The sequence below is a fragment of the Balearica regulorum genome, chromosome 6 (genome assembly GCF_011004875.1).
Source record: "Balearica regulorum gibbericeps isolate bBalReg1 chromosome 6, bBalReg1.pri, whole genome shotgun sequence".
Classification (NCBI taxonomy): domain Eukaryota; kingdom Metazoa; phylum Chordata; class Aves; order Gruiformes; family Gruidae; genus Balearica; species Balearica regulorum.
In genome coordinates this window covers 1,353,292-1,364,685 of record NC_046189.1, presented here as the reverse complement: position 1 = coordinate 1,364,685, position 11,394 = coordinate 1,353,292, and the positions used below count along the sequence as shown (strand labels likewise).

At 51.3% G+C, this 11,394-nt stretch overlaps 1 long non-coding RNA gene across 2 annotated transcripts; it reads right to left on the bottom strand.

Annotated features, from left to right (window-relative positions):
- Positions 1-4,179: 4,179 nt before the first annotated feature.
- LOC142602248 (uncharacterized) lies at positions 4,180-10,925 on the bottom strand. 2 transcript variants are annotated; one of them, XR_012835914.1, is made up of 5 exons: positions 10,625-10,925; positions 7,343-7,477; positions 4,760-5,023; positions 4,489-4,580; positions 4,180-4,384 (listed from the first exon to the last, which is right to left on the bottom strand). It is a non-coding gene; the product is annotated as an uncharacterized LOC142602248 (long non-coding RNA). The 2 variants fall into 2 exon arrangements; XR_012835915.1 differs by lacking the exon at positions 10,625-10,925 and adding an exon at positions 9,550-9,793.
- Between the last annotated feature and the right edge of the window lie 469 nt (positions 10,926-11,394).

The following is an 11,394-nucleotide window of genomic DNA, read 5'->3' as shown; positions in this document are numbered from 1 at the left end:
TTTTTAAAGTCTCTGGAAGATACACATGAAGACAGTGTATTATTTTCCTGGGCAAATGAAATGATATGCTTTCCCCCATGGAAATTATTTCTATTCTGCACCTTTTCCTTAATCCCACACAATTTGAGACACAGCTGATTTATAGATTTTGGAGGCTTTTTCCCCAATGCTGCCAGAAATGAAATGGATCATGTATTAGTTTAGATACCACCCTGGATGAGGTTTCTGACTGCAGGCTGTCTGGGTGCAGGACTTGCTGCGCACTGGAAGGCAGTGTGTTTGCTGGGCACTCCCCATGTCCCCCACGGACATGGCACATAGGGTCAGCAGAGGGATGAGCTTTTAAACAGCCGTCCCTGTGCGCAGGCAGGAAGGCTGAAGCCAGGGATTGCTCCCCTGCTGCAAAGGGTGACAGAAATTACTCTGTTTTGTGAGGTGGCTCTTGAACATGGGACACACGAGGGTTTGCCTGCCTGAAAAACACGGCATACCTGTGAGATCAGCTTTGTGGTGGTCAAGATGAACTTTCTGAAGGCAGCTTGGCACCAGGCAGCAGAGGAACTGCACTCAGCATCTGTCCCGGCTGGAGTCCCTCCCGCTGCTTGGGCTTCTCACACAGCTCCTGGCTTTTGCAGAGGCTTTCTGCCACCTGCGGGTTGAGCTGAGGGTGCTAAGGAGAGATGTCCCCTAGTAGAGGCTGCTGCGAGGACGCTGGCAGGATGACGTGGGAAGCACTGCAAGCCACCCTCTGCATCGGGGGAGAAAGAGCATCCCTGGCAGGACCCCTCCATCCGATCACCTGGCATCACTGGGGTTAACAGCACCAGATCCTGAAACCTTGTAAAGGGGAGGCTTTAGTGTCAAGGGAAGCTGGGAAGCTTCCCAGGCCCTAGGAGAGAAGAGGAGGGGTCCTTTTTCCTTGCTGTGTGCACCCAACCGAGAGCCTTTAACAACTGCCTCCAGACACCGGAGCAGAGCTATGCCTCTGCGCTACCGCTTTATGTGGCTTTGGGATCAGAGGACACAGCGAGTGACATCGGAGGGCTCACAAGGGATTAAAAGGAATATTATTCCTCCCCCTTTGTCTTTACACATGACAAGGTAGGAGGGAGATGTGGAGGAAGCACATCATGACCACAGAAAGGGCCACTTGATCCAAATTCCAGGGAGGAAAAAGAAAAATGTGAAGTGAGCTAAGTAATTGGTGCACAGGAGGATGAAAGACAAAGCAGAGCAAGCAAGGGCTGGGTGACTTCAGACTGTCTTTCTAATGCAGCCCAAGTAGGGTCCCTCTCACAGTTGTTAACATTAATAATTACCTCTACCTAATGCTTTCCTCTTCCAAGCCCTTTACAGGCACTCATGTACTGCAGACGGAGCCAACAAAGATGCAAAGAGCACTAGAGGTAGGATCTGGCAAGAATGAGCCTCTGGAAAACACGAGACGGGGAGAGACACCCTGTCATCACATCCAGGCCAAACCCCTTCCCTGAAGGGGCAGACCTGCATGGTGGTAGATGTTTAAAAAAACAAAGCCACAAAAACCCCAACAAAACAACAGGTTTTGGTTTGGACCTGGAAAGCTTTTTCTGCGGGGAAGGGAGATGATGTTATTCACGTAAGACACTGTTTAGCTAACCTTTCCGACGGGCTATCCTGGGGTACCAGCTACTCTTTGCCAAATTTCTGGTGTGCTCAGTGCACCCTGGTTTTATCACCCCTTTCAGCGCTGCTTCTTCCAGCACTCCCCATGACAGATGCTCAGGAGCTGAGAAATCCCCTGTGGTCATTTCTCTGGGACATCTTGTCCTTCTCAGAGTGAAGCTCTCCAGGACTTGCACATGTTTGTGGCCACTGCCCTGCGATGGTGTAACGGCCCCACACAGGAGGATTTCACTGACAAAGGGATTGCTCTGGGCTCCCGTTCAACAGGGAGATGAAATAATCCTAATGGCATCATCTCATTTGGCCTTTCTTTTGCTCCAGCTGTTCCTGCTTCTCCTCCAGAGATGCAGCTGCCTTTGAGAATAGCTGAATTGGAGGAGGAGAGGTTTTGGCTTCTGTCTCCCCCATGCCCCCTGCACTTTGAGGTGGCGGGGCTGTTTTCCTGAGGAGATCTGTAACACGAGCAAGACAAACGTTGGCTGTCTTGTGTGGTCATGTCTGTCTGGGTTTCAGGGCAGGCTTTCCTGTTTGGACAAACGCAAGGCTCAAGGCGAAATTCAAGAAGGTGAAAATCCGCACGCTGCACATCCAAGAACATATCAAAGAGAATGAAGCTCCAGCAGCAATTTCCATGCAGCCCTGGACACAACCACAGGCTTACCGGAGGATCCTTGCCTTCACCTCATCTGTTCTGGCCTGCCATTTCTTGCAAGAGGGGCAGAGACCCTCTGGCTGCCAGGGGCTGGGGAGATCACAGCAAAGGGCAAAACACAGTTTTCCCAAATTTCCTCCTAGAAGGGACTGAGCTAAGGGTTTGGGGAGGCTAAAACTAAAAAAATTAAAAAATAAAAAAATTAAAATTTTAAAAAATCTAAACAAGTTGGAGGCACCAGCACAACTGATTACAGTGTCTCCATGTGTGCCTGGTTTTTAGGCTGGGTTAAAAGCAAACAGGGTTACAAGCCTACAGCAAACTCAGCCTGCTGCTTCCTCACCTCCTGCTGTAGCTTTGGTTCAGACACAAGTGCTGCTCAAACAGCTCACGTTCCTATGGGACGGGTGGAAAACCTTGGCTGCTTTATAGTTTGGGGGCAAATCTGATGAAAACTCATTCCTTGTCCTGCTCTTCAGGGAGGTCTTCTCCATGGGCTCTCTCATAAATTGGGAAGGGGAATGAAGCCAGTGACAGAGGTCCTAAAGCAGCCAGGAGACTCCTGGTCTCACTCCCAGGCTGAGAGGCTTACTCCTCTGAATCTCTTCCTTCGAAAGCTTCTTGCCTTTAGTAAGGACTAACTGTAGTCAGTAACTGTACAGTAACTCCTGTAGGTCAAATGAGGAGCTTAACCTGCGCTCACCTGAGGCTGTTACAGGCTACAGGCACTTGCCCATGCCAGAAACAAGGAAAGATGCTCTTGTCCACCAACAGTAAGTTGGGAGGCAGCCTGGCAGGTAGCCTGCAAGGGTCTTGCTGAGCCCATCCTCTTGCTGCACAGAGGATGCTCTCCTCTGCATCCTCAGCTGAGGCCATGTTTTTGGCAACAGGCTCAGTGTTTGCCAGGGCTGGGATTTCCAAACAACTCGGCACTCAGCAGCCACCCTGGACTTTGCACTGCTTCCGCGTGTCCCAAGGAGCCCCTTTGGTCCTTGGTCACCTCTCCAGGCAGTGTGAGCCACTGCAGATGCTCAGCCTGGAGCTGCTGTAGAAGAAACCCAAAGCACCTGGTGGCAAAAGCTGGTCCCCCACCCTCACCCCGAGTCCACACCCCACGTGTCAGCAGACACAGAGCCATGGGAAAAAATCAGTATGGGGCAGGCCCGGGGAAAAAATGATGTGCAGGGCAGGTTTGTGAGAGGCAAGGAGGCTGGGAATCATTTTAGGAACCAAAACAAGAGACTAAGCCATTTTCTCCTTTCTGTGCCCTCATCCTAAGGACTTGCTCCCTGTTTTCTCAGTGCCCAGAAACTCGCACAGAAGGTATGGACTTTCCCATTAAATCGACACCACTATTGAGACTCCCCTCTCAGAGAATATCCCCAAGTGGCACAAAAATATGCTACTGCTGGAGAGGCTGATGAGGCTGGCCTGGCAAATGCACCGAGTACTGATACAGCACTGAGCTTGGAAAGGAGAGAGAACTGTCTGCTTTCAGGGGAAAAAACCAACCAAACAAAAAATCCTCTGCTATTCATGTGCTCCCCAGAAAAAAAGCACCTTATGTGGAAAACACGCAACGCACACACTTCCAGTACAGCCCTGCCCTTGCAGTGGCTCTCGTTCACTAAAGGATACCCCACCTTGTTTTGCACAAGCCAAAAGAGCCTTTTTGGGCAGCAGGACAGTGACAAGACAACCCAGAGAACTGGCACGCAATGCCCAGCCCAGTGGGGTCCCAGCATCCTCCCTGCATGCTCAAAAGGTCCTTCCCAATTAGGTGCAGGCCTGATGACAAGGGAATTTGAGCCACCTTTCCAGAGGCTTTGAGATGCATGCCTCCTCTCACCTCTGTGCTCGCAGGATGGTAACTCCCAGCAATCCTTCCTTCTCCCCCAGCACAGAGCAGTTGCATCTCTTTGGGACACTGGGTGCTCAAAGCTCCCCCTTCAGCTGCAGGGATGAGCTTCATGGCTGGCTGCAGCCTTCAGTGCTGGGTACAGTGCAGTGCTTCAGGACTGGATGGAGCTGCAGCTGCCTCAGGACCAGGGTACAAAGGCATCTCCCCTAGGACACAGGAAGAAGCTTTGCACAAAGCTGCAGGAAGGAGCAGGTGAGAAAAACAGCCCATGAGAAGGGCTTTCCAGATTGCTGCTGAGCCAAACACTTACCCCTCTTCCCTGGCAGGGACTCACAGACATGCTCCTGCAGCTGCACCCTCTCACCAGAGCTTCAGACACAATGTCCACCTGGGCCACAAGCCCTACAGTCCAAGGATGAGATGCAATAAATAACCACTGCCTGTCTCAAAAGACTGCTAGAGAAAGCAAACATACAAAGACTTGCAAGTGGCTTTTATAGAAGGCTGCAAACAAATCACCTAACCCCAAGAAGGGAGTGGTGTGCTTATATTTCAGAGGCACAGCTGAGAGCACTACCCACCTCCTGAACAGGTGAAAAGCATTTCATCCTTCACAGCAACCCCCATCACTGCTGGGGAAACTTCACTGCCTTCAAGAGCATCTTTGCTGGGAAAAAAACCCAGCTTCATCAATATTTGATAGCTTGGGCAATGGTCTTCAGCTGAAGTGTGCCACTGCCATGGTCCTTCCTCACACAAGTCGCTGCAAATGGCTGAGGGATGGACCAGCCGGCACGCAGGGCGAAAGGAAAAAACACTCAGCACTGCTGCCTGCTCCACGCTGCCTGGAGGGGGGAAGCGACACAAAGGAGAGATTACAATAAGCCCATAAATCAATGGGGGGAAAGAGGGGAGCATAAACACAGAGGCGATCACTGAATACACAGGGAAGTGGACATATAAGCAGAGGCAGAAGTTTTTATAAATACACATTCCTGGGGAAACTCTGGCACCAGTAGAAGGTTTTTCTGCAGAGCGGAGCCAGTCGGATGCCTGGTGCCCCCCAGGCAGGACTGGCTGGGCACATGCATCCATGGTGGAGAAAGGACGGAGCCTGTGACCTGCACCCCATCACCCCGTCCCCAGAGCCCTGCCTGGTGGTGGGTACGGCTGAGACAGGACCCAGGCTGCTGTGGGCAGGGACTGCCTGGCCCTTCCTGGGCAACCCCACAGGACTAGCTGCTGGCACGCAGCACAGTACCTAACCCTGCGGGAAGTGTCATGACGGGGAAGCAGCTCCAAAGACAAAACATCCTGCATCGCTTGCTGGCAGCTTTGCCTGGGCTCCTCACGCTGCTGGGACCCTGTTGTATGGTTTCAGCATTACTTCTCCCCTGTACCACGCATGTCCGCTCTTTCCACAACCCTGGGCTTGTCCTGCACCATGTTAGCAGCTCTCGTATCTCAGAGGCACCAGTGCTTCACACGAGGAATGGGAGACATGATCACCACTAGACCAGGGACTAGTCACAAGCCAGGATCACCCCCTAGAAGAAGCCCATAAAATGGGAAGATGCACCTTTATGGGAAGTCCTGGGGCACTGACCTTGGGGAAGCACGGTGAAAGGCCACAAAGCACCTTTGTCCTCAGCCCTTGGGGTGGTCTTTGGCCTGGCTGTCAGACAGGGCCACTCCAAAGGGCACCCTGTGGGACATGACTTTTGTTCGAAGTCCCTGAGGTCCAGCTGCTTGGGACTGGGGTTCACCAAAGCCGCCCAGTGTTACTGGGGGCTTGACACCACCCTTAAAGATGTGCATATTCAGGGATGGAACTGAGCAGAGCCAGAGTGGGGCGAGGGAACATCAAATGTACCAGGTCCTGCCAGCCATGGCTGCTACGGCAGAGCCAGGTGAGCAATCTGGCAACGTGCGCCTTCCACTCGGAGCAAGAAATGTCAAGGAGAATTAGTGAGATGACCAGAGACTTAGACTGCAATGGGAAGCAAAGCTGCAAGGTGAGCATCGCAGCTGGAGGAGCCTGAAGACACAGAAGCCACGCTTTGGGTGCATGTGCAATCACCTCTTTTTGTAACTGTGCCCACCCCACAGTCCTCCCTTTACCTCGTCCTGGATTAAAATCAAAGCGGCATCTAAAACGATTGCTCCAAACCTCTCTCCCAGCTGCAAGCTACATTTTCTGGGCCAGAAATATCTGACAATATATTCCCTGAAGGATGCAAGGAAGCCTTCAAATTTGATGGGGCAGCCTTTCCTTCCTTCATTACAGGCAGCACTTCCTCAGGGATGACCCCCATATTTATGCCCTCAGCTAGAAGAAGATGCTCTAGCACATGTGGAAACAAGCTCCAGCTCTGCAGAGGGATGAGGATGGACTCCAGCAGGCAGCATGGCCAGCATCTGACTCTGTCCTACTGCCTCCAAAACCCCTGATTCTGCAGAATTCTCCACCCCTCACAATCCCCTTTGCCCAGACGGTTAAAGAGCTGGGCTACATGTGGAGTGAAGTGCCTGGAGGGCGCAGAGAACGGCAGCAAGGCAAACTCAAGCCCCCAGTGTCCTCAGAGGCAGCTCTTCAGTGTGTGAGAGGAGATCCCTTCTCCTGCAGCGTTCTGCTTGCATAAGCAATGTTTATGCTATTAAATTCAGAAAAGCAATAACGTCCCCAGCAATAGATGCTGCTCACGATAGCTCAGGGAACAGATAAGAATCACGGAGATATGTTATTCCTGTTCAAAGTCTTGGTCACACTGACCTCCACGGATATTTTAAAATCAAGCTGGTTTAACTCTGGTTTTTATTTGTTTGTTGCTGTATCTGCTTTTTAAAGAAACTTTTCAAAGACCATAAGCCCTGCTGCGTATCTACTGTTCACTAGGTTTCCTTTTTCATTTAATGAGGCAAAGACCAGTTAATTAAAAAAAGATCTCCATCTCCCAGCTGACATATTGCCCTTGGCCCAAGCGATAGGGCTCCCCACCCTGTGCACAGAGCTATTGCTGCAGCTGCCTGGGCGCAACGCAAACTGAAATGGAAATGCAAAGCAGAGGCTGTGCTGACAGAGACTCACAAGTGCCCCTCGGAGCTCACTGAATTTGGAAGCTCACACCGAAACGGGAAGGCAAAGCACCAACCACAAAACGAACCTGGCAGGATGAGAACTGCGTCCTCTCCCTCCTCCCAGGAGATGAAAAACAGCCCTTTGAGGGCATTTGCACCATACAGGGATCCAGTAAAGAAGTGACAAGGCGAAAGCGAAACACTGCTGCTTCCCTCTGGAGCTAACAGACAAACAAATTAAGAAAAAAAAAAAAAAAGAAACAGAATCAGTTTGTTTCCTATTGAACACCAAAGCTCGGGCACGTTACTGCTTTGGGGTGCAGCACGGTTCTGCAGCACTCTCACTCTGCACTCCTGGGCAGCCCCAGAGATGGGACCTGCACCTGTGCACTGGCACTTCTTCAGGTGAGGTCTCCATCGCCCAAGAGGAGATGCAGCTCCAGACCCTAACCCTGCAACACGACCCTCTTCTTCAAACTCCTTAAGGAGGTAAAACATGCTTTTTCCCAAAAGAGGCTCCTTCCTTCCCACAGGGATTCTCTGATGGCAAAACCTATCTGGCATCTCCACATCTCCTCCCAGGTGGAACAAGTCCTGGAGGGCACAGCCAGGACCAGCCCGTGTCCTGGAAGGGGCAGAGACCAGAACGGGCAAAAGGCAGGCAGAGTGGGCAGCCAGCAAGAGTGGGCAGCACGGAGCCCACAGCCCCACTGCAAAGCTCCACATCCCTCTCCCCACAGCATTTCTAATGTAGAAGGGCTGCTTCGGAAGCAGCAGGCATGCACGGCTTCGTTCAAAACCCCTCTCTGTAATTACAGATCCATGGTTTCTTCTGGGCTTCCATTTATTTAATCATCCTTTCTCATCTGCATTTAATACCCTGAGCTCTGTCAGAGGGCAAAAACACAGCCTTTACATCCAGAAGGACAAGAGTTCCCTGCAACAGCTGCTATATTTAACAAAAAATACACTGGGTTGTCATGGCAACCCTGGTTTCTAAAAATAGAAATGCCATATACAGCACAGTCGAGAGCACAGGCAGCGCTAACGGAAGCTGCTTTAATAGAGCGCTGGGAAATGGAAGTAAACTTTTATTCTTCACAGGAATTGGTATCAAGCGAATCATGCAAAATCACACAATTTTTTACTAATTTTTTAGTATCCTTTCCTAATTAAAACCTTGATCTAGTGCAAAGTATCCCCATTTCCCTTGGCTCAAACATTGATTCGTGTTCTCTAGTGCCTCAACTCAAAAGTGTGCTTCAGGGGTGGGGGCTGAAGCAGGCTGGACCGGCCGAGCAGCGACGAAGCTGGCACGCCGGCGCTGGATGAGGTTGCTTTTCCTCCTGGCACTGACATGCCGAGGTCCAGCACGGCCAAACCACCGTGGCTGCGGCATCAGGGCAGGTTCCAGCTGCCTGGGAAGTTGGGCAGGTTGTCGGGTCACCCCCAACCAGCAGATCTGTTCGGGAAAGCTGGGTTTTGGTAACCTCAGTGCTCACAGCTGGTGCTCAGAGGAGCATCTGGTCCTGCCTTGCTTGCTTTAAATGACCTACTGAGTGGGTATCAGAGCTATGCTCGAGATACACAGCTTTCCAAATGGCCTTTTCCCCCTCCACCGACAAAAACAGGTCTCTGGGCATTAAATCAGACTCCCCCCAGAGGAGCCTTCTCCTTTCTCGATGAAATAGAGCCCCTCCCAGCACAGCACTGTTAGTAAAACATGCAACGAGCACCCTACAGCATGAGCCAGCCGAGCATCTTCTGAAATCTGATTAGCAAGGCTGAGTAGTCACAGCCTGCTTATGAACAGCAGTTGCTTCCCATTGCAGCCTAAGTCTCCAGTCATCTCACTAATTCTCCTTGACATTTCTTGCTCCGAGTGGAAGGTGCGTGTTGCCAGATTGCAAACCCCTGGTGTGGTTTCCAAGCCCTGCTTCCCCGGATGGGAGGATCAGCTGCACGTTTGCTGCAGAGTCCCCCCTGTTTTAGCTCTCCTCGTGCAGCACTGGCTTCTAGGAATCCTTGAGCACCGTGGTCGAGTGCTGCATGCTTTCTGGATGATGCACAGCTCTGCTTGACTTCTGTACCATTCTTTAAAGGAAGGCATCGGATAGTGAGGAAGGGCTCTTGAAGAGGAAAATACTTCACATTGTTGTAGCAGTGTGTGTGAGTGCTCATTTTTTCCCCCCTTAAGAAAAAACAGATTGCCAGACCCGATGGGAACCTAAGTCAATCCAGTGCAGCCTCGGATGAAACCAAGAAATCCTGCGGCATGCATTTGTGGGATTACCTGCAGCAGTGCCAGCACTTCCCCAACACTGTGTGCTCTGCCTCAGTTTCCTGCCACTCTTAAATTTCATAGGTGCTTCCCATTGACTGTAATATTTGGAGTTTTCCCAGTACCTTTCAAAGCAGGATTTTGAAATGGCCAAATTTCGGCATCTGTATAGAAAAAAGGAGGTTAAGGTACCTTGTGAGCTCTGTGGGCAAATTGGCTGTCCAGGGACCAGAGGACTCATACACACTGAAACCAATATATAATTCTGATGCAGGCTGAAACAGCATTGAAGATGATGTCACTTGACTTAAAACCTGGGTTACTCTATAGCCCAAACCGGGCTGGTGCAGACACTCCAGGCAGCTCACGGTGCCTAGCAGGGATGCATGCACCAAGCTCATGCTTTTACAAGTGCAGATGTGGCTGTTGTTTCTGCAAGTGTAACTTGTCATGTGGCAGCACAGGGTTTAAGTGACTGGGCCATGACACATACACTGATGAAGCCTGAAGCTGAACCCTAGGAATGGCTAGCCCTTGCTAAGACCCAGTAGAACACGCCCCATGGACCTCAGACCTTCTGAGCGGGCCCTTTAGTCCTTGTGGTTGAAGACCATTGCTCTCCCCGAGAAAATACCTTGTTGGACAGCTTGCCAATGCCATGCCAACTCCACAGCCTCTCTCTGTGGGCTTACATACCAAATCATCATGCAAAACTACCCCCCTTCTCTCTGCACACTTGAGCACCAGACCTTGCCAAACACATGAATGAATCCACCTTCCTTGCTGGGTATACAAAGGGGTGAATACCAGCAAGCACTGGGGGCCTTCTGGACTCACTGCATCTCCCACCCATGGTGGAAGCATCAACATCGCCTCCTTTTTGCCTCATGGTGAGGGAACATTTCTCCCCTCCATCAGCTGTGTCTCTGCTTCTGCCTTTGCTAAATACACTGGCCTGGCACAATCAATGCCACAACCCATTCCGTTACCCGAAACTAGGCAAAATGAAAATGTGGGTCTATTAAACTGATAAGTGCCCAGAGCGTCTCACTGTGCAATAGATATCGCTCTTCCCATACGTACTCACCAAGTCGGGGTTGCAGGCGCATCCCGGTCGCAGAGGCTGGCCCTGGCACAGCGCTGCGGCTGCCGAGAACCTGGCTGGAGGGTGCTGCGGCAGGGAAGAGTTGAAGAGCATCGGCACGGGCTCGGTGGGAGGCCTCGCTCAAGGACTTCAGGTTTTCTTTGCTTCATCCCGCTTCATCCTGACCCAGTTCCTGGCCAATCCCAACTCACCGTGAGCTCACTGCAGAGGGTATATAAATAATGGATGTTTCTTTGACTCCCTCCACCATCTGCGCTGCCCCATTACAATTTCTGCTCAGCACCTTTCTGCAACCTCCCCGGGTCTCCGGAAGCGGAGCACACTTGTCCTGCTGTATTTTATCTCAGGTTGGGCCCACATTTACCCCTGCCCTGCATCCTTCCCCCTGCAGCACCCAGTATCCAGACGGATGATGTTTCTTTACCTTACAGCCACCGAAGACCACATGCTGATAGCTGTATCAGCATCGCAGCAGCACCTCCTTGTTACTGACAAGGGAAGTAAATTAGTGGCACTTACAGTGCACAAGTAAATCCATACCTTTGTGATGTGTGAAAGGAAGGGCTTTAATGGTGAATATTGTCCAAAACTGGCAAAATGGAAAAGGGCATGGATGAGATTTAAACTAAATGCCCATGTAACGGCAGGTGGTCCAGGTCCTCAGGCTGGGCACGGCTGCTGAGCACTGAGCCGGACCAAGTGAATAAAGTGGAAGATGCGTGCTGCTAGGAGCTGGAGCTTTTAGAGCAGGG